The sequence below is a fragment of the Bombus affinis genome, unplaced genomic scaffold, assembly GCF_024516045.1.
Source record: "Bombus affinis isolate iyBomAffi1 unplaced genomic scaffold, iyBomAffi1.2 ctg00000485.1, whole genome shotgun sequence".
NCBI lineage: Eukaryota > Metazoa > Arthropoda > Insecta > Hymenoptera > Apidae > Bombus > Bombus affinis.
Window position 1 is genome coordinate 1 of NW_026109132.1, and position 20,029 is coordinate 20,029.

The 20,029-nt window shown below is 42.7% G+C and overlaps 1 long non-coding RNA gene across 4 annotated transcripts in view; it reads left to right on the forward strand.

Moving 5' to 3' along the window:
* The first annotated feature begins 77 nt into the window (after window positions 1-77).
* Window positions 78-20,029, forward strand: part of LOC126928025 (uncharacterized) — an 81,726-nt gene continuing 61,774 nt past the window's right edge. For all 4 annotated transcript variants that reach the window (XR_007716187.1, XR_007716186.1, XR_007716185.1 and 1 more), the window contains exons 1-2: window positions 78-181; window positions 5,224-5,492. This is a non-coding gene — a long non-coding RNA (uncharacterized LOC126928025). The remainder of the gene's footprint in view (window positions 182-5,223; window positions 5,493-20,029) is intronic.

The following is a 20,029-nucleotide window of genomic DNA, read 5'->3' on the forward strand; positions in this document are numbered from 1 at the left end:
ACAGGAAATACATGCAAGGCAATATAGGCTATATGTATAGAGTGGAAATTGTAATCGCTGTTCGCTCGTACCGCTCTCTCGTAAAAATCTAGTCCAACCTCACAACCGATCCGACACGTTAGCAAATTTGAAATATGTCGCCTCCTTATCGAATAACGAACGCAAGAGGGCTTGTTATTAGGTTAGGCTATAGTTTTCGAGCGAGCGCAGCGTGCGAGGGACGCGTAATGGTGTGTCACAAACCAACGGTTTGGCACATAGGGACATTGAAATATTCGCACCAGCCCGAGGAGCCGCAAGTCTTTATCGAATTGCGTACTGATAAAAGTTTACAGTTTATCAATAGTTTTACATAAATAGTAATATTTCCACATAGTACAGTGCAACGTGAGGACCGAAATCGCTGACAAAATTAGGCAATAACAGGAAATAGATGCAAGGCAATATAAGGTATATGTATAGCGTGGAAATTGTAATCTTTTCTCGCTCGCTCCGCTCGCTCGTAAAAATCTAGTCCAACCTCACAACCGATCCGACACGATCGCAAATTTGAAATAAGTCGCCTCCTTATCGAATAACGAACACAAGAGTGATGGTTTTAGGTTAGGCTATAGTTTTCGAGCGAGCGCAGCGAGCGAGGGACGCTTAAAGTTGTGTCACAAACCAACGGTTTTTCACATAGGGTCATTGAAATATTTGCAACAGCCCCAGGAGCCGGAAGTCATTATCGAACTGCGTACTGACAAAAGTTTACAGTTTATCAATAGTTTTACATAAATAGTAATATTTCCACATAGTACAGTGCAACGTGATGTCCGATATCGCAGACAAAATTAGGTAATAACAGGAAATATATGCAAGGCAATATAAGGTATATGTATAGCATGGAAATTGTAATCCTTTCTCGCTCGCTCCGCTCGCTCGTAAAAATCTAGTCCAACCTCACAACCGATCAGACACGATCGCAAATTTGAAAAAAGTCGCCTCCTTATCGAATAACGAACACAAGAGTGATGGTTTTAGGTTAGGCTATAGTTTTCGAGCGAGCGCAGCGAGCGAGGGACGCTTAAAGGTGTGTCACAAACCAACGGTTTGGCACATAGGGACATTGAAATATTCGCACCAGCCCGAGGAGCCGCAAGTCTTTATCGAATTGCGTACTGATAAAAGTTTACAGTTTATCAATAGTTTTACATAAATAGTAATATTTCCACATAGTACAGTGCAACGTGAGGACCGAAATCGCTGACAAAATTAGGCAATAACAGGAAATAGATGCAAGGCAATATAAGGTATATGTATAGCGTGGAAATTGTAATCTTTTCTCGCTCGCTCCGCTCGCTCGTAAAAATCTAGTCCAACCTCACAACCGATCCGACACGATCGCAAATTTGAAATAAGTCGCCTCCTTATCGAATAACGAACACAAGAGTGATGGTTTTAGGTTAGGCTATAGTTTTTCGAGCGAGCGCAGCGAGCGAGGGACGCTTAAAGTTGTGTCACAAACCAACGGTTTTTCACATAGGGTCATTGAAATATTTGCAACAGCCCCAGGAGCCGGAAGTCATTATCGAACTGCGTACTGACAAAAGTTTACAGTTTATCAATAGATTTACATAAATAGTAATATTTCCACATAGTACAGTGCAACGTGATGTCCGAAATCGCAGACAAAATTAGGTAATAACAGGAAATATATGCAAGGCAATATAAGGTATATGTATAGCGTGGAAATTGTAATCGTTGCTCGCTCGCTCCGCTCGCTCGTAAAAAATCTAGTCCAACCTCACAACCGATCCGACACGTTAGCAAATTTGAAATAAGTCGCCTTCTTATCGAATAACGAACGCAAGAGGAATGGTTTTAGGTTAGGCTATAGTTTTCGAGCGAGCGCAGCGAGCGAGGTACGCGTAAAAGTGTGTCACAAACCAACGGTTTGGCACATAGGGTCATTGAAATATTCGCAACCGCCCGAGGAGCCGGAAGTCTTTATCGAACTGCGTACTGAGAAAAGTTTACAGTTTATCAATAGTTTAAAATAAATAGTAATATTTCCACATAGTACATTGCAACGTGTGGTCCGAAATCGCTGACAAAATTAGGCAATAACAGGAAATATATACAAGGCAATATAAGGAATATATATAGCTTGGAAATTGTAATCGTTGCTCGCTCGCTCCGCTCGCTCGTAAAAATCTAGTCCAACCTCACAACCGATCCGACACGTTAGCAAATTTGAGAGAAGTCGCCTCCTTATCGAATAACGAACGCTACAGGGCTTGGTTTTAGGTTAGGCTATAGTTTTCGAGCGAGCGCAGCGAGCGAGGGACGCATATATGTGTGTCACAAACCAACGGTTTGGCACACAGGGACATTGAAATATTCGCACCAGCCCGAGGAGCCGGAAGTCTGTATCGAACTGCGTACTGACAAAATTTTACAGTTTATCAATAGTTTTACGTAAATAGTAATATTTCCACATAGTACAGTGCAACGTGAGGTCCGAAATCGCAGACAAAATTAGGTAATAACGGGAAATATATGCAAGGTAATATAAGGTATATGTATAGCGTGGAAATTGTAGTCGTTGCTCGCTCGCTCCGCTCGCTCGTAAAAATCTAGTCCAACCTCACAACCGATCCGACACGATCGCAAATTTGAAATAAGTCGCTTCCTTATCGAATAACGAACGCAAGAATGCTTGGATTTAGGTCAGGCTATAGTTTTCGAGCGAGCGCAGCGAGCGAGGTACGCGTAAAAGTGTGTCACAAACCAACGGTTTGGCACATAGCGTCATTGAAATATTCGCAACAGCCCAAGGAGCCGGAAGTCTTTATCGTACTGAGTACTGACAACAGTTTACAGTTTATCAATAGTTTTACATAAATGGTAATATTTCCACATAGTACAGTGCAACGTGAGGTCCGAATTCGCAGACTAAATTAGGTAATAACAAGAAATATATGCAAGGCAATATAAGGTATATGTATAGCGTGGAAATTGTAATCGTTGCTCGCTCGCTCGTAAAAACCTAGTCCAACCACACAACCGATTCGACACGTGAGCAAATTCGAAATAAGTCGCCTACTTATCGAATAACGAACATAAGAGTGATGGTTTTAGGTTAGGCTATAGCTTTCGAGCGAGCGCAGCGAGCGAGGGACGCGTATATGTGTGTCACAAACCAACGGTTTGGCACACAGGGACATTGAAATATTCGCACCAGCCCGAGGAGCCGGAAGTCTTTATCGAACTGCGTACTGACAAAATTTTAAAAGTTTATCAATAGTTTTACATAAATAGTAATATTTCCACATAGTACAGTGCAACGTGAGGTCCGAAATCGCTGACAAAATTGGGCAATAACAGGAAATACATGCAAGGCAATATAAGGTATATGTATAGAGTGGAAATTATAATCGCTGTTCGCTCGTACCGCTCTCTCGTAAAAATCTAGTCCAACCTCACAACCGATCCGACACGTTAGCAAATTTGAAATAAGTCGCCTCCCTATCGAATAACGAACGCAAGAGGGGTGGTTTTAGTTTAGGCTATAGTTTTCGAGCGAGCGCAGCGAGCGAGGGACGCGTAATGGTGTGTCACAAACCAACGGTTTGGCACATAGGGTCATTGAAATATTCGCAACAGCCCGAGGAGCCGGAAGTCTTTATCGAATTTCGTACTGACAACAGTTTACAGTTTATCAATAGTTTTACATAAATAGTAATATTTCCACATAGAACAGTACAACGTGAGGTCCGAAATCGCAGACAAAATTAGGTAATAACGGGAAATATATGCAAGGTAATATAAGGTATATGTATAGCGTGGAAATTGTAGTCGTTGCTCGCTCGCTCCGCTCGCTCGTAAAAATCTAGTCCAACCTCACAACCGATCCGACACGATCGCAAATTTGAAATAAGTCGCCTCCTTATCGAATAACGAGCGCAAGAATGCTTGGTTTTAGGTCAGGCTATAGTTTTCGAGCGAGCGCAGCGAGCGAGGAGCGCTTAAAGGTGTGTCACAAACCAACGGTTTGGCACATAGGGTCATTGAAATATTCGCAACAGCCCGAGGAGCCGGAAGTCTTTATCGTACTGAGTACTGACAACAGTTTACAGTTTATCAATAGTTTTACATAAATGGTAATATTTCCACATAGTACAGTGCAACGTGAGGTCCGAATTCGCAGACTAAATTAGGTAATAACAGGAAATATATGCAAGGCAATATAAGGTATATGTATAGCGTGGAAATTGTAATCGTTGCTCGCTCGCTCGTAAATACCTAGTCGAGACCACACAACCGATCCGACACGTGAGCAAATTCGAAATAAGTCGCCTACTTATCGAATAACGAACATAAGAGTGATGGTTTTAGGTTAGACTATCGTTTTCGAGCGAGCGCAGCGAGCGAGGGACGCGTAAATGTGTGTCACAAACCAACGGTTTGGCACACAGGGACATTGAAATATTCGCACCAGCCCGAGGAGCCGGAAGTCTTTATCGAACTGCGTACTGACAAAAGTTTACAGTTTATCAATAGTTTTACATAAATAGTAATATTTCCACATAGTACAGTGCAACGTGAGGTCCGAAATCGCAGACAAAATTAGGTATTAACGGGAAATATATGCAAGGTAATATATCGCATATGTATAGCTTGGAAATTGTAATCGCTGCTCGCTCGCTCCGCTCGCTCGTAAAAATCTAGTCCAACCTCACAACCGATACGACACGTTAGCAAATTTGAAAGAAGTCGCCTCCTTATCGAATAACGAACGCAAGAGGGCTTGGTTTTATCATAGGCTATAGTTTTCGAGTAAGCGGAGCGAGCGCGGGGACGCGTAAAGGTGTGTCACAAACCAAGGGTTGGGCACATAGGGACATGGAAATGTTCGCACCAGCCCGAGGTGCCGGAAGTCTTTATCGAACTGCGTACTGACAAAAGTTTACAGTTTATCAATTTTTAACATAAATAGTAATATTTCCACATAGTACAGCGCAACGTGAGGTCCAAAATCGCAGACAAAATTAGGTAATAACAGGAAATACATGCAAGGCAATATAAGGTATCTGTATAGCGTGGAAATAGTAATCGTTGCTCGCTCGTACCGCTCGCTCATAAAAATCTAGTCCAACCTCACAACCGATCCGACACGATAGCAAATTTGAAAGAAGTCGCCTCCCTATCGAATAACGAACGCAAGAGGGGTGGTTTTAGGTTAGGCTATAGTTTTCGAGCGAGCGCAGCGAGCGAGGGACGCGTAAAGGTGTGTCACAAACCAACGGTTTGGCACACAGGGTCATTGAAATATTCGCAACAGCCCGAGGAGCCGGAAGTCTTTATCGAACTGCGTACTGACAAAAGTTTACAGTTTATCAATAGTTTTACATAAATAGTAATATTTCCACATAGTACAGTGCAACATGAGGTCCGAAATCGCTGACAAAATTAGGCAATAACAGGAAATACATGCAAGGCAATATAAGGTATATGTATAGAGTGGAAATTGTAATCGCTGTTCGCTCGTACCGCTCTCTCGTAAAAATCTAGTCCAACCTCACAACCGATCCGACACGTTAGCAAATTTGAAATATGTCGCGTCCTTATCGAATAACGAACGCAAGAGGGCTTGTTATTAGGTTAGGCTATAGTTTTCGAGCGAGCGCAGCGTGCGGGGGACGCGTAAAGGTCTGTCAAAAACCAACGGTTTGGCACATAGGGACATTGAAATATTCGCACCAGCCCGAGGAGCCGCAAATCTTTATCGAATTTCGTACTGACAAAAGTTTACAGTTTATCAATAGTTTTACATAAATAGTAATATTTCCACATAGTACAGCGCAACGTGAGGTCCAAAATCGCAGACAAAATTAGGTAATAACAGGAAATACATGCAAGGCAATATAAGGTATCTGTATAGCGTGGAAATAGTAATCGTTGCTCGCTCGTACCGCTCGCTCATAAAAATCTAGTCCAACCTCACAACCGATCCGACACGTTAGCAAATTTGAAATATGTCGCGTCCTTATCGAATAACGAACGCAAGAGGGCTTGTTATTAGGTTAGGCTATAGTTTTCGAGCGAGCGCAGCGAGCGAGGGAGGTGTAAAGGTGTTTCACAATCCAACGGTTTGGCACATAGGGACATTGAAATATTCGCAACAGCCGGAGGAGCCGGAAGTCTTTATCGAACTGCGTACTGACAAAAGTTTACTGTTTATCAATAGTTTTACATAAATAGTAATATTTCCACATAGAACAGTGCAACGTGAGGTACGAAATCGCTGACAAAATTAGGCAATAACAGGAAATACATGCAAGGCAATATAAGGTATATGTATAGCGTGGAAATTGTAATCCTTTCTCGCTCGCTCCGCTCGCTCGTAAAAATCTAGTCCAACCTCACAACCGATCCGACACGTTAGCAAATTTGAAATAAGTCGCCTCCCTATCGAACAACGAACGCAAGAGGGCTTGTTATTAGGTTAGGCTATAGTTTTCGAGCGAGCGCAGCGAGCGCGGAACGCGTAAAGGTGTGTCACAAACCAACTGTTTGGCACATAGGGACACTGAAATATTCGCAACAGCCCGAGGAGCCGGAAGTCTTTATCGAACTGCGTACTGACAAATGTTTACTGTTTATCAATAGTTTTACATTATTAGTAATATTTCCACATAGTACAGTGCAACGTAGTGTCCGAAATCGCAGACAAAATTAGGTAATAACAGGAAATATATGCAAGGCAATATAAGGTATATGTATAGCGTGGAAATTGTAATCGTTGCTCGCTCGATCCGCTCGCTCCTAAAAATCTAGTCCAACCTCACAACCGATCAGACACGATCGCAAATTTGAAAGAAGACGCCTCCTTATCGAATAACGAACGCAAGAGAGATTGGTTTTATGTTAGGCTATAGTTTTCGAGCGAGCGCAGCGAGCGAGGGAGGCGTAAAGGTGTTTCACAATCCAACGGTTTGGCACATAGGGACATTGAAATATTCGCAACAGCCGGAGGAGCCGGAAGTCTTTATCGAACTGCGTACTGACAAAAGTTTACTGTTTATCAATAGTTTTACATAAATAGTAATATTTCCACATAGAACAGTGCAACGTGAGGTACGAAATCGCTGACAAAATTAGGCAATAACAGGAAATACATGCAAGGCAATATAAGGTATATGTATAGCGTGGAAATTGTAATCCTTTCTCGCTCGCTCCGCTCGCTCGTAAAAATCTAGTCCAACCTCACAACCGATCCGACACGTTAGCAAATTTGAAATAAGTCGCCTCCCTATCGAACAACGAACGCAAGAGGGCTTGTTATTAGGTTAGGCTATAGTTTTCGAGCGAGCGCAGCGAGCGCGGAACGCGTAAAGGTGTGTCACAAACCAACTGTTTGGCACATAGGGACACTGAAATATTCGCAACAGCCCGAGGAGCCGGAAGTCTTTATCGAACTGCGTACTGACAAATGTTTACTGTTTATCAATAGTTTTACATTATTAGTAATATTTCCACATAGTACAGTGCAACGTAGTGTCCGAAATCGCAGACAAAATTAGGTAATAACAGGAAATATATGCAAGGCAATATAAGGTATATGTATAGCGTGGAAATTGTAATCGTTGCTCGCTCGATCCGCTCGCTCCTAAAAATCTAGTCCAACCTCACAACCGATCAGACACGATCGCAAATTTGAAAGAAGACGCCTCCTTATCGAATAACGAACGCAAGAGAGATTGGTTTTATGTTAGGCTATAGTTTTCGAGCGAGCGCAGCGAGCGAGGGAGGCGTAAAGGTGTTTCACAATCCAACGGTTTGGCACATAGGGACATTGAAATATTCGCAACAGCCGGAGGAGCCGGAAGTCTTTATCGAACTGCGTACTGACAAAAGTTTACTGTTTATCAATAGTTTTACATAAATAGTAATATTACCACATAGAACAGTGCAACGTGAGGTACGAAATCGCTGACAAAATTAGGCAATAACAGGAAATACATGCAAGGCAATATAAGGTATATGTATAGCGTGGAAATTGTAATCCTTTCTCGCTCGCTCCGCTCGCTCGTAAAAATCTAGTCCAACCTCACAACCGATCCGACACATTAGCAAATTTGAAATAAGTCGCCTCCCTATCGAACAATGAACGCAAGAGGGCTTGTTATTAGGTTAGGCTATAGTTTTCGAGCGAGCGCAGCGAGCGCGGAACGCGTAAAGGTGTGTCACAAACCAACTGTTTGGCACATAGGGACATTGAAATATTCGCAACAGCCCGAGGAGCCGGAAGTCTTTATCGAACTGCGTACTGACAAAAGTTTACTGTTTATCAATAGTTTTACATTATTAGTAATATTTCCACATAGTACAGTGCAACGTAGTGTCCGAAATCGCAGACAAAATTAGGTAATAACAGGAAATATATGCAAGGCAATATAAGGTATATGTATAGCGTGGAAATTGTAATCGTTGCTCGCTCGATCCGCTCGCTCCTAAAAATCTAGTCCAACCTCACAACCGATCCGACACGTTAGCAAATTTGAAATATGTCGCGTCCTTATCGAATAACGAACGCAAGAGGGCTTGTTATTAGGTTAGGCTATAGTTTTCGAGCGAGCGCAGCGAGCGAGGGAGGTGTAAAGGTGTTTCACAATCCAACGGTTTGGCACATAGGGACATTGAAATATTCGCAACAGCCGGAGGAGCCGGAAGTCTTTATCGAACTGCGTACTGACAAAAGTTTACTGTTTATCAATAGTTTTACATAAATAGTAATATTTCCACATAGAACAGTGCAACGTGAGGTACGAAATCGCTGACAAAATTAGGCAATAACAGGAAATACATGCAAGGCAATATAAGGTATATGTATAGCGTGGAAATTGTAATCCTTTCTCGCTCGCTCCGCTCGCTCGTAAAAATCTAGTCCAACCTCACAACCGATCCGACACGTTAGCAAATTTGAAATAAGTCGCCTCCCTATCGAACAACGAACGCAAGAGGGCTTGTTATTAGGTTAGGCTATAGTTTTCGAGCGAGCGCAGCGAGCGCGGAACGCGTAAAGGTGTGTCACAAACCAACTGTTTGGCACATAGGGACACTGAAATATTCGCAACAGCCCGAGGAGCCGGAAGTCTTTATCGAACTGCGTACTGACAAATGTTTACTGTTTATCAATAGTTTTACATTATTAGTAATATTTCCACATAGTACAGTGCAACGTAGTGTCCGAAATCGCAGACAAAATTAGGTAATAACAGGAAATATATGCAAGGCAATATAAGGTATATGTATAGCGTGGAAATTGTAATCGTTGCTCGCTCGATCCGCTCGCTCCTAAAAATCTAGTCCAACCTCACAACCGATCAGACACGATCGCAAATTTGAAAGAAGACGCCTCCTTATCGAATAACGAACGCAAGAGAGATTGGTTTTATGTTAGGCTATAGTTTTCGAGCGAGCGCAGCGAGCGAGGGAGGCGTAAAGGTGTTTCACAATCCAACGGTTTGGCACATAGGGACATTGAAATATTCGCAACAGCCGGAGGAGCCGGAAGTCTTTATCGAACTGCGTACTGACAAAAGTTTACTGTTTATCAATAGTTTTACATAAATAGTAATATTTCCACATAGAACAGTGCAACGTGAGGTACGAAATCGCTGACAAAATTAGGCAATAACAGGAAATACATGCAAGGCAATATAAGGTATATGTATAGCGTGGAAATTGTAATCCTTTCTCGCTCGCTCCGCTCGCTCGTAAAAATCTAGTCCAACCTCACAACCGATCCGACACGTTAGCAAATTTGAAATAAGTCGCCTCCCTATCGAACAACGAACGCAAGAGGGCTTGTTATTAGGTTAGGCTATAGTTTTCGAGCGAGCGCAGCGAGCGCGGAACGCGTAAAGGTGTGTCACAAACCAACTGTTTGGCACATAGGGACACTGAAATATTCGCAACAGCCCGAGGAGCCGGAAGTCTTTATCGAACTGCGTACTGACAAATGTTTACTGTTTATCAATAGTTTTACATTATTAGTAATATTTCCACATAGTACAGTGCAACGTAGTGTCCGAAATCGCAGACAAAATTAGGTAATAACAGGAAATATATGCAAGGCAATATAAGGTATATGTATAGCGTGGAAATTGTAATCGTTGCTCGCTCGATCCGCTCGCTCCTAAAAATCTAGTCCAACCTCACAACCGATCAGACACGATCGCAAATTTGAAAGAAGACGCCTCCTTATCGAATAACGAACGCAAGAGAGATTGGTTTTATGTTAGGCTATAGTTTTCGAGCGAGCGCAGCGAGCGAGGGAGGCGTAAAGGTGTTTCACAATCCAACGGTTTGGCACATAGGGACATTGAAATATTCGCAACAGCCGGAGGAGCCGGAAGTCTTTATCGAACTGCGTACTGACAAAAGTTTACTGTTTATCAATAGTTTTACATAAATAGTAATATTACCACATAGAACAGTGCAACGTGAGGTACGAAATCGCTGACAAAATTAGGCAATAACAGGAAATACATGCAAGGCAATATAAGGTATATGTATAGCGTGGAAATTGTAATCCTTTCTCGCTCGCTCCGCTCGCTCGTAAAAATCTAGTCCAACCTCACAACCGATCCGACACATTAGCAAATTTGAAATAAGTCGCCTCCCTATCGAACAATGAACGCAAGAGGGCTTGTTATTAGGTTAGGCTATAGTTTTCGAGCGAGCGCAGCGAGCGCGGAACGCGTAAAGGTGTGTCACAAACCAACTGTTTGGCACATAGGGACATTGAAATATTCGCAACAGCCCGAGGAGCCGGAAGTCTTTATCGAACTGCGTACTGACAAAAGTTTACTGTTTATCAATAGTTTTACATTATTAGTAATATTTCCACATAGTACAGTGCAACGTAGTGTCCGAAATCGCAGACAAAATTAGGTAATAACAGGAAATATATGCAAGGCAATATAAGGTATATGTATAGCGTGGAAATTGTAATCGTTGCTCGCTCGATCCGCTCGCTCCTAAAAATCTAGTCCAACCTCACAACCGATCAGACACGATCGCAAATTTGAAAGAAGACGCCTCCTTATCGAATAACGAACGCAAGAGAGATTGGTTTTATGTTAGGCTATAGTTTTCGAGCGAGCGCAGCGAGCGAGGGAGGCGTAAAGGTGTTTCACAATCCAACGGTTTGGCACATAGGGACATTGAAATATTCGCAACAGCCGGAGGAGCCGGAAGTCTTTATCGAACTGCGTACTGACAAAAGTTTACTGTTTATCAATAGTTTTACATAAATAGTAATATTTCCACATAGAACAGTGCAACGTGAGGTACGAAATCGCTGACAAAATTAGGCAATAACAGGAAATACATGCAAGGCAATATAAGGTATATGTATAGCGTGGAAATTGTAATCCTTTCTCGCTCGCTCCGCTCGCTCGTAAAAATCTAGTCCAACCTCACAACCGATCCGACACGTTAGCAAATTTGAAATAAGTCGCCTCCCTATCGAACAACGAACGCAAGAGGGCTTGTTATTAGGTTAGGCTATAGTTTTCGAGCGAGCGCAGCGAGCGCGGAACGCGTAAAGGTGTGTCACAAACCAACGGTTTGGCACATAGGGACATTGAAATATTCGCACCAGACCGAGGAGCCGCAAGTCTTTATCGAATTGCGTACTGACAAAAGTTTACAGTTTATCAATAGTTTTACATAAATAGTAATATCTCCACATAGTACAGTGCAACGTGAGGTCCGAAATCGCAGACAAAATTAGGTAATAACAGGAAATATATGCAAGGCAATATAAGGTATATGTATAGCGTGGAAATTGTAATCGTTGCTCGCTCGCTCCGCTCGCTCGCAAAAATCTAGTCCAACCTCACAACCGATCCGACACGTGAGCAAATTCGAAATAAGTCGCCTCCTTATCGAATAACGAACGCAAGAGGGATGGTTTTAGGTTAGGCTATAGTTTTCGGGCGAGCGCATCGAGCGAGGGACGCGTAAAGGTGTGTCACAAACCAACGGTTTGGCACATAGGGTCATTGAAATACTCGCAACAGCCCGAGGAGCCGGAAGTCTTTATCGAACTGCGTACTGACAAAAGTTTACTGTTTATCAATAGTTTTACATTATTAGTAATATTTCCACATAGTACAGTGCAACGTAGTGTCCGAAATCGCAGACAAAATTAGGTAATAACAGGAAATATATGCAAGGCAATATAAGGTATATGTATAGCGTGGAAATTGTAATCGTTGCACGCTCGATCCGCTCGCTCCTAAAAATCTAGTCCAACCTCACAACCGATCAGACACGATCGCAAATTTGAAAGAAGACGCCTCCTTATCGAATAACGAACGCAAGAGGGATTGGTTTTTTGTTAGGCTATAGTTTTCGAGCGAGCGCGGCGAGCGAGGGAGGCGTAAAGGTGTGTCACAAACCAACGGTTTGGCACATAGGGACATTGAAATATTCGCACCAGACCGAGGAGCCGCAAGTCTTTATCGAATTGCGTACTGACAAAAGTTTACAGTTTATCAATAGTTTTACATAAATAGTAATATCTCCACATAGTACAGTGCAACGTGAGGTCCGAAATCGCTGACAAAATTAGGCAATAACAGGAAATACATGCAAGGCAATATAAGGTATATGTATAGCGTGGAAATTGTAATCCTTTCTCGCTCGCTCCGCTCGATCGTAAAAATCTAGTCCAACCTCACAACCGATCCGACACGTTAGCAAATTTGAAATAAGTAGCCTCCCTATCGAACAACGAACGCAAGAGGGCTTGTTATTAGGTTAGGCTATAGTTTTCGAGCGAGCGCAGCGAGCGCGGAACGCGTAAAGGTGTGTCACAAACCAACGGTTTGGCACATAGGGACATTGAAATATTCGCAACAGCCCGAGGAGCCGGAAGTCTTTATCGAACTGCGTACTGAGAAAAGTTTACAGTTTATCAATAGTTTAAAATAAATAGTAATATTTCCACATAGTACAGTGCAACGTGAGGTCCGAAATCGCTGACAAAATTAGGCAATAACAGGAAATACATGCAAGGCAATATAAGGTATATGTATAGAGTGGAAATTGTAATCGCTGTTCGCTCGTACCGCTCTCTCGTAAAAATCTAGTCCAACCTCACAACCGATCCGACACGTTAGCAAATTTGAAATATGTCGCGTCCTTATCGAATAACGAACGCAAGAGGGCTTGTTATTAGGTTAGGCTATAGTTTTCGAGCGAGCGCAGCGAGCGCGGAACGCGTAAAGGTGTGTCACAAACCAACGGTTTGGCACATAGGGACATTGAAATATTCGCAACAGCCCGAGGAGCCGCAAGTCTTTATCGAATTTCGTACTGACAAAAGTTTACAGTTTATCAATAGTTTTACATAAATAGTAATATCTCCACATAGTACAGTGCAACGTGAGGTCCGAAATCGCAGACAAAATTAGGTAATAACAGGAAATATATGCAAGGCAATATAAGGTATATGTATAGCGTGGAAATTGTAATCGCTGCTCGCTCGATCCGCTCGCTCCTAAAAATCTAGTCCAACCTCACAACCGATCAGACACGATCGCAAATTTGAAAGAAGACGCCTCCTTATCGAATAACGAACGCAAGAGAGATTGGTTTTATGTTAGGCTATAGTTTTCGAGCGAGCGCAGCGAGCGAGGGAGGCGTAAAGGTGTTTCACAATCCAACGGTTTGGCACATAGGGACATTGAAATATTCGCAACAGCCGGAGGAGCCGGAAGTCTTTATCGAACTGCGTACTGACAAAAGTTTACTGTTTATCAATAGTTTTACATAAATAGTAATATTTCCACATAGAACAGTGCAACGTGAGGTACGAAATCGCTGACAAAATTAGGCAATAACAGGAAATACATGCAAGGCAATATAAGGTATATGTATAGCGTGGAAATTGTAATCCTTTCTCGCTCGCTCCGCTCGCTCGTAAAAATCTAGTCCAACCTCACAACCGATCCGACACGTTAGCAAATTTGAAATAAGTCGCCTCCCTATCGAACAACGAACGCAAGAGGGCTTGTTATTAGGTTAGGCTATAGTTTTCGAGCGAGCGCAGCGAGCGAGGGACGCGTATATGTGTGTCACAAACCAACGGTTTGGCACACAGGGACATTGAAATATTCGCACCAGCCCGAGGAGCCGGAAGTCTTTATCGAAATGCGTACTGACAAATGTTTACAGTTTATCAATAGTTTTACATAAATAGTAATATTTCCACATAGTACAGTGCAACGTGAGGTCCGAAATCGCTGACAAAATTAGGCAATAACAGGAAATACATGCAAGGCAATATAAGGTATATGTATAGAGTGGAAATTGTAATCGCTGTTCGCTCGTACCGCTCTCTCGTAAAAATCTAGTCCAACCTCACAACCGATCCGACACGTTAGCAAATTTGAAATATGTCGCGCCCTTATCGAATAACGAACGCAAGAGGGCTTGTTATTAGGTTAGGCTATAGTTTTCGAGCGAGCGCAGCGTGCGGGGGACGCTTAATGGTGTGTCACAAACCAACGGTTGGGCACATAGGAACATTGAAATATTCGCACCAGCCCGAGGAGCCGCAAGTCTTTATCGAATTGCGTACTGATAAAAGTTTACAGTGTATCAATTGTTTTACATAAATAGTAATATTTCCACATATTACTGTGCAACGTGAGGTCCGAAATCGCTGACAAAATTAGGCAATAACAGGAAATACATGCAAGGCAATATAAGGTATATGTATAGCGTGGAAATTGTAATCCTTTCTCGCTCGCTCCGCTCGCTCGTAAAAATCTAGTCCAACCTCACAACCGATCCGACACGTTAGCATATTCGAAATAAGTCGCCTCCTTATCGAATAACGAACGCAAGAGGAATGGTTTTAGGTTAGGCTATAGATTTCGAGCGAGCGCAGCGAGCGAGGGAGGCGTAAAGGTGTTTCACAATCCAACGGTTTGGCACATAGGGACATTGAAAGATTCGCAACAGCCGGAGGAGCCGGAAGTCTTTATCGAACTGCGTACTGACAAAAGTTTACTGTTTATCAATAGTTTTACATAAATAGTAATATTTCCACATAGAACAGTGCAACGTGAGATACGAAATCGCTGACAAAATTAGGCAATAACAGGAAATACATGCAAGGCAATATAAGGTATATGTATAGCGTGGAAATTGTAATCCTTTCTCGCTCGCTCCGCTCGCTCGTAAAAATCTAGTCCAACCTCACAACCGATCCGACACGTTAGCAAATTTGAAATAAGTCGCCTCCTTATCGAATAACGAACGCAAGAGGGATTGGTTTTAGGTTAGGCTATAGTTTTCGAGCGACCGCAGCGAGCGAGGGACGCTTAAAGGTGTGTCACAAACCAACGGTTTGGCACATAGGGTCATTGAAATATTCGCAACAGCCCGAGGAGCCGGAAGTCTTTATCGAACTGCGTACTGACAAAAGTTTACAGTTTATCAATAGATTTACATAAATAGTAATATTTCCACATAGTACAGTGCAACGTAGTGTCCGAAATCGCAGACAAAATTAGGTAATAACAGGAAATATATGCAAGGCAATATAAGGTATATGTATAGCGTGGAAATTGTAATCGTTGCTCGCTCGATCCGCTCGCTCCTAAAAATCTAGTCCAACCTCACAACCGATCAGACACGATCGCAAATTTGAAAGAAGACGCCTCCTTATCGAATAACGAACGCAAGAGAGATTGGTTTTATGTTAGGCTATAGTTTTCGAGCGAGCGCAGCGAGCGAGGGAGGCGTAAAGGTGTTTCACAATCCAACGGTTTGGCACATAGGGACATTGAAATATTCGCAACAGCCGGAGGAGCCGGAAGTCTTTATCGAACTGCGTACTGACAAAAGTTTACTGTTTATCAATAGTTTTACATAAATAGTAATATTACCACATAGAACAGTGCAACGTGAGGTACGAAATCGCTGACAAAATTAGGCAATAACAGGAAATACATGCAAGGCAATATAAGGTATATGTATAGCGTGGAAATTGTAATCCTTTCTCGCTCGCTCCGCTCGCTCGTAAAAATCTAGTCCAACCTCACAACCGATCCGACACATTAGCAAATTTGAAATAAGTCGCCTCCCTATCGAACAATGAACGCAAGAGGGCTTGTTATTAGGTTAGGCTATAGTTTTCGAGCGAGCGCAGCGAGCGCGGAACGCGTAAAGGTGTGTCACAAACCAACTGTTTGGCACATAGGGACATTGAAATATTCGCAACAGCCCGAGGAGCCGGAAGTCTTTATCGAACTGCGTACTGACAAAAGTTTACTGTTTATCAATAGTTTTACATTATTAGTAATATTTCCACATAGTACAGTGCAACGTAGTGTCCGAAATCGCAGACAAAATTAGGTAATAACAGGAAATATATGCAAGGCAATATAAGGTATATGTATAGCGTGGAAATTGTAATCGTTGCTCGCTCGATCCGCTCGCTCCTAAAAATCTAGTCCAACCTCACAACCGATCAGACACGATCGCAAATTTGAAAGAAGACGCCTCCTTATCGAATAACGAACGCAAGAGAGATTGGTTTTATGTTAGGCTATAGTTTTCGAGCGAGCGCAGCGAGCGAGGGAGGCGTAAAGGTGTTTCACAATCCAACGGTTTGGCACATAGGGACATTGAAATATTCGCAACAGCCGGAGGAGCCGGAAGTCTTTATCGAACTGCGTACTGACAAAAGTTTACTGTTTATCAATAGTTTTACATAAATAGTAATATTTCCACATAGAACAGTGCAACGTGAGGTACGAAATCGCTGACAAAATTAGGCAATAACAGGAAATACATGCAAGGCAATATAAGGTATATGTATAGCGTGGAAATTGTAATCCTTTCTCGCTCGCTCCGCTCGCTCGTAAAAATCTAGTCCAACCTCACAACCGATCCGACACGTTAGCAAATTTGAAATAAGTCGCCTCCCTATCGAACAACGAACGCAAGAGGGCTTGTTATTAGGTTAGGCTATAGTTTTCGAGCGAGCGCAGCGAGCGCGGAACGCGTAAAGGTGTGTCACAAACCAACGGTTTGGCACATAGGGACATTGAAATATTCGCACCAGACCGAGGAGCCGCAAGTCTTTATCGAATTGCGTACTGACAAAAGTTTACAGTTTATCAATAGTTTTACATAAATAGTAATATCTCCACATAGTACAGTGCAACGTGAGGTCCGAAATCGCAGACAAAATTAGGTAATAACAGGAAATATATGCAAGGCAATATAAGGTATATGTATAGCGTGGAAATTGTAATCGTTGCTCGCTCGCTCCGCTCGCTCGCAAAAATCTAGTCCAACCTCACAACCGATCCGACACGTGAGCAAATTCGAAATAAGTCGCCTCCTTATCGAATAACGAACGCAAGAGGGATGGTTTTAGGTTAGGCTATAGTTTTCGGGCGAGCGCATCGAGCGAGGGACGCGTAAAGGTGTGTCACAAACCAACGGTTTGGCACATAGGGTCATTGAAATACTCGCAACAGCCCGAGGAGCCGGAAGTCTTTATCGAACTGCGTACTGACAAAAGTTTACTGTTTATCAATAGTTTTACATTATTAGTAATATTTCCACATAGTACAGTGCAACGTAGTGTCCGAAATCGCAGACAAAATTAGGTAATAACAGGAAATATATGCAAGGCAATATAAGGTATATGTATAGCGTGGAAATTGTAATCGTTGCACGCTCGATCCGCTCGCTCCTAAAAATCTAGTCCAACCTCACAACCGATCAGACACGATCGCAAATTTGAAAGAAGACGCCTCCTTATCGAATAACGAACGCAAGAGGGATTGGTTTTTTGTTAGGCTATAGTTTTCGAGCGAGCGCGGCGAGCGAGGGAGGCGTAAAGGTGTGTCACAAACCAACGGTTTGGCACATAGGGACATTGAAATATTCGCACCAGACCGAGGAGCCGCAAGTCTTTATCGAATTGCGTACTGACAAAAGTTTACAGTTTATCAATAGTTTTACATAAATAGTAATATCTCCACATAGTACAGTGCAACGTGAGGTCCGAAATCGCTGACAAAATTAGGCAATAACAGGAAATACATGCAAGGCAATATAAGGTATATGTATAGCGTGGAAATTGTAATCCTTTCTCGCTCGCTCCGCTCGATCGTAAAAATCTAGTCCAACCTCACAACCGATCCGACACGTTAGCAAATTTGAAATAAGTAGCCTCCCTATCGAACAACGAACGCAAGAGGGCTTGTTATTAGGTTAGGCTATAGTTTTCGAGCGAGCGCAGCGAGCGCGGAACGCGTAAAGGTGTGTCACAAACCAACGGTTTGGCACATAGGGACATTGAAATATTCGCAACAGCCCGAGGAGCCGGAAGTCTTTATCGAACTGCGTACTGAGAAAAGTTTACAGTTTATCAATAGTTTAAAATAAATAGTAATATTTCCACATAGTACAGTGCAACGTGAGGTCCGAAATCGCTGACAAAATTAGGCAATAACAGGAAATACATGCAAGGCAATATAAGGTATATGTATAGAGTGGAAATTGTAATCGCTGTTCGCTCGTACCGCTCTCTCGTAAAAATCTAGTCCAACCTCACAACCGATCCGACACGTTAGCAAATTTGAAATATGTCGCGTCCTTATCGAATAACGAACGCAAGAGGGCTTGTTATTAGGTTAGGCTATAGTTTTCGAGCGAGCGCAGCGAGCGCGGAACGCGTAAAGGTGTGTCACAAACCAACGGTTTGGCACATAGGGACATTGAAATATTCGCAACAGCCCGAGGAGCCGCAAGTCTTTATCGAATTTCGTACTGACAAAAGTTTACAGTTTATCAATAGTTTTACATAAATAGTAATATCTCCACATAGTACAGTGCAACGTGAGGTCCGAAATCGCAGACAAAATTAGGTAATAACAGGAAATATATGCAAGGCAATATAAGGTATATGTATAGCGTGGAAATTGTAATCGCTGCTCGCTCGATCCGCTCGCTCCTAAAAATCTAGTCCAACCTCACAACCGATCAGACACGATCGCAAATTTGAAAGAAGACGCCTCCTTATCGAATAACGAACGCAAGAGAGATTGGTTTTATGTTAGGCTATAGTTTTCGAGCGAGCGCAGCGAGCGAGGGAGGCGTAAAGGTGTTTCACAATCCAACGGTTTGGCACATAGGGACATTGAAATATTCGCAACAGCCGGAGGAGCCGGAAGTCTTTATCGAACTGCGTACTGACAAAAGTTTACTGTTTATCAATAGTTTTACATAAATAGTAATATTTCCACATAGAACAGTGCAACGTGAGGTACGAAATCGCTGACAAAATTAGGCAATAACAGGAAATACATGCAAGGCAATATAAGGTATATGTATAGCGTGGAAATTGTAATCCTTTCTCGCTCGCTCCGCTCGCTCGTAAAAATCTAGTCCAACCTCACAACCGATCCGACACGTTAGCAAATTTGAAATAAGTCGCCTCCCTATCGAACAACGAACGCAAGAGGGCTTGTTATTAGGTTAGGCTATAGTTTTCGAGCGAGCGCAGCGAGCGAGGGACGCGTATATGTGTGTCACAAACCAACGGTTTGGCACACAGGGACATTGAAATATTCGCACCAGCCCGAGGAGCCGGAAGTCTTTATCGAAATGCGTACTGACAAATGTTTACAGTTTATCAATAGTTTTACATAAATAGTAATATTTCCACATAGTACAGTGCAACGTGAGGTCCGAAATCGCTGACAAAATTAGGCAATAACAGGAAATACATGCAAGGCAATATAAGGTATATGTATAGAGTGGAAATTGTAATCGCTGTTCGCTCGTACCGCTCTCTCGTAAAAATCTAGTCCAACCTCACAACCGATCCGACACGTTAGCAAATTTGAAATATGTCGCGCCCTTATCGAATAACGAACGCAAGAGGGCTTGTTATTAGGTTAGGCTATAGTTTTCGAGCGAGCGCAGCGTGCGGGGG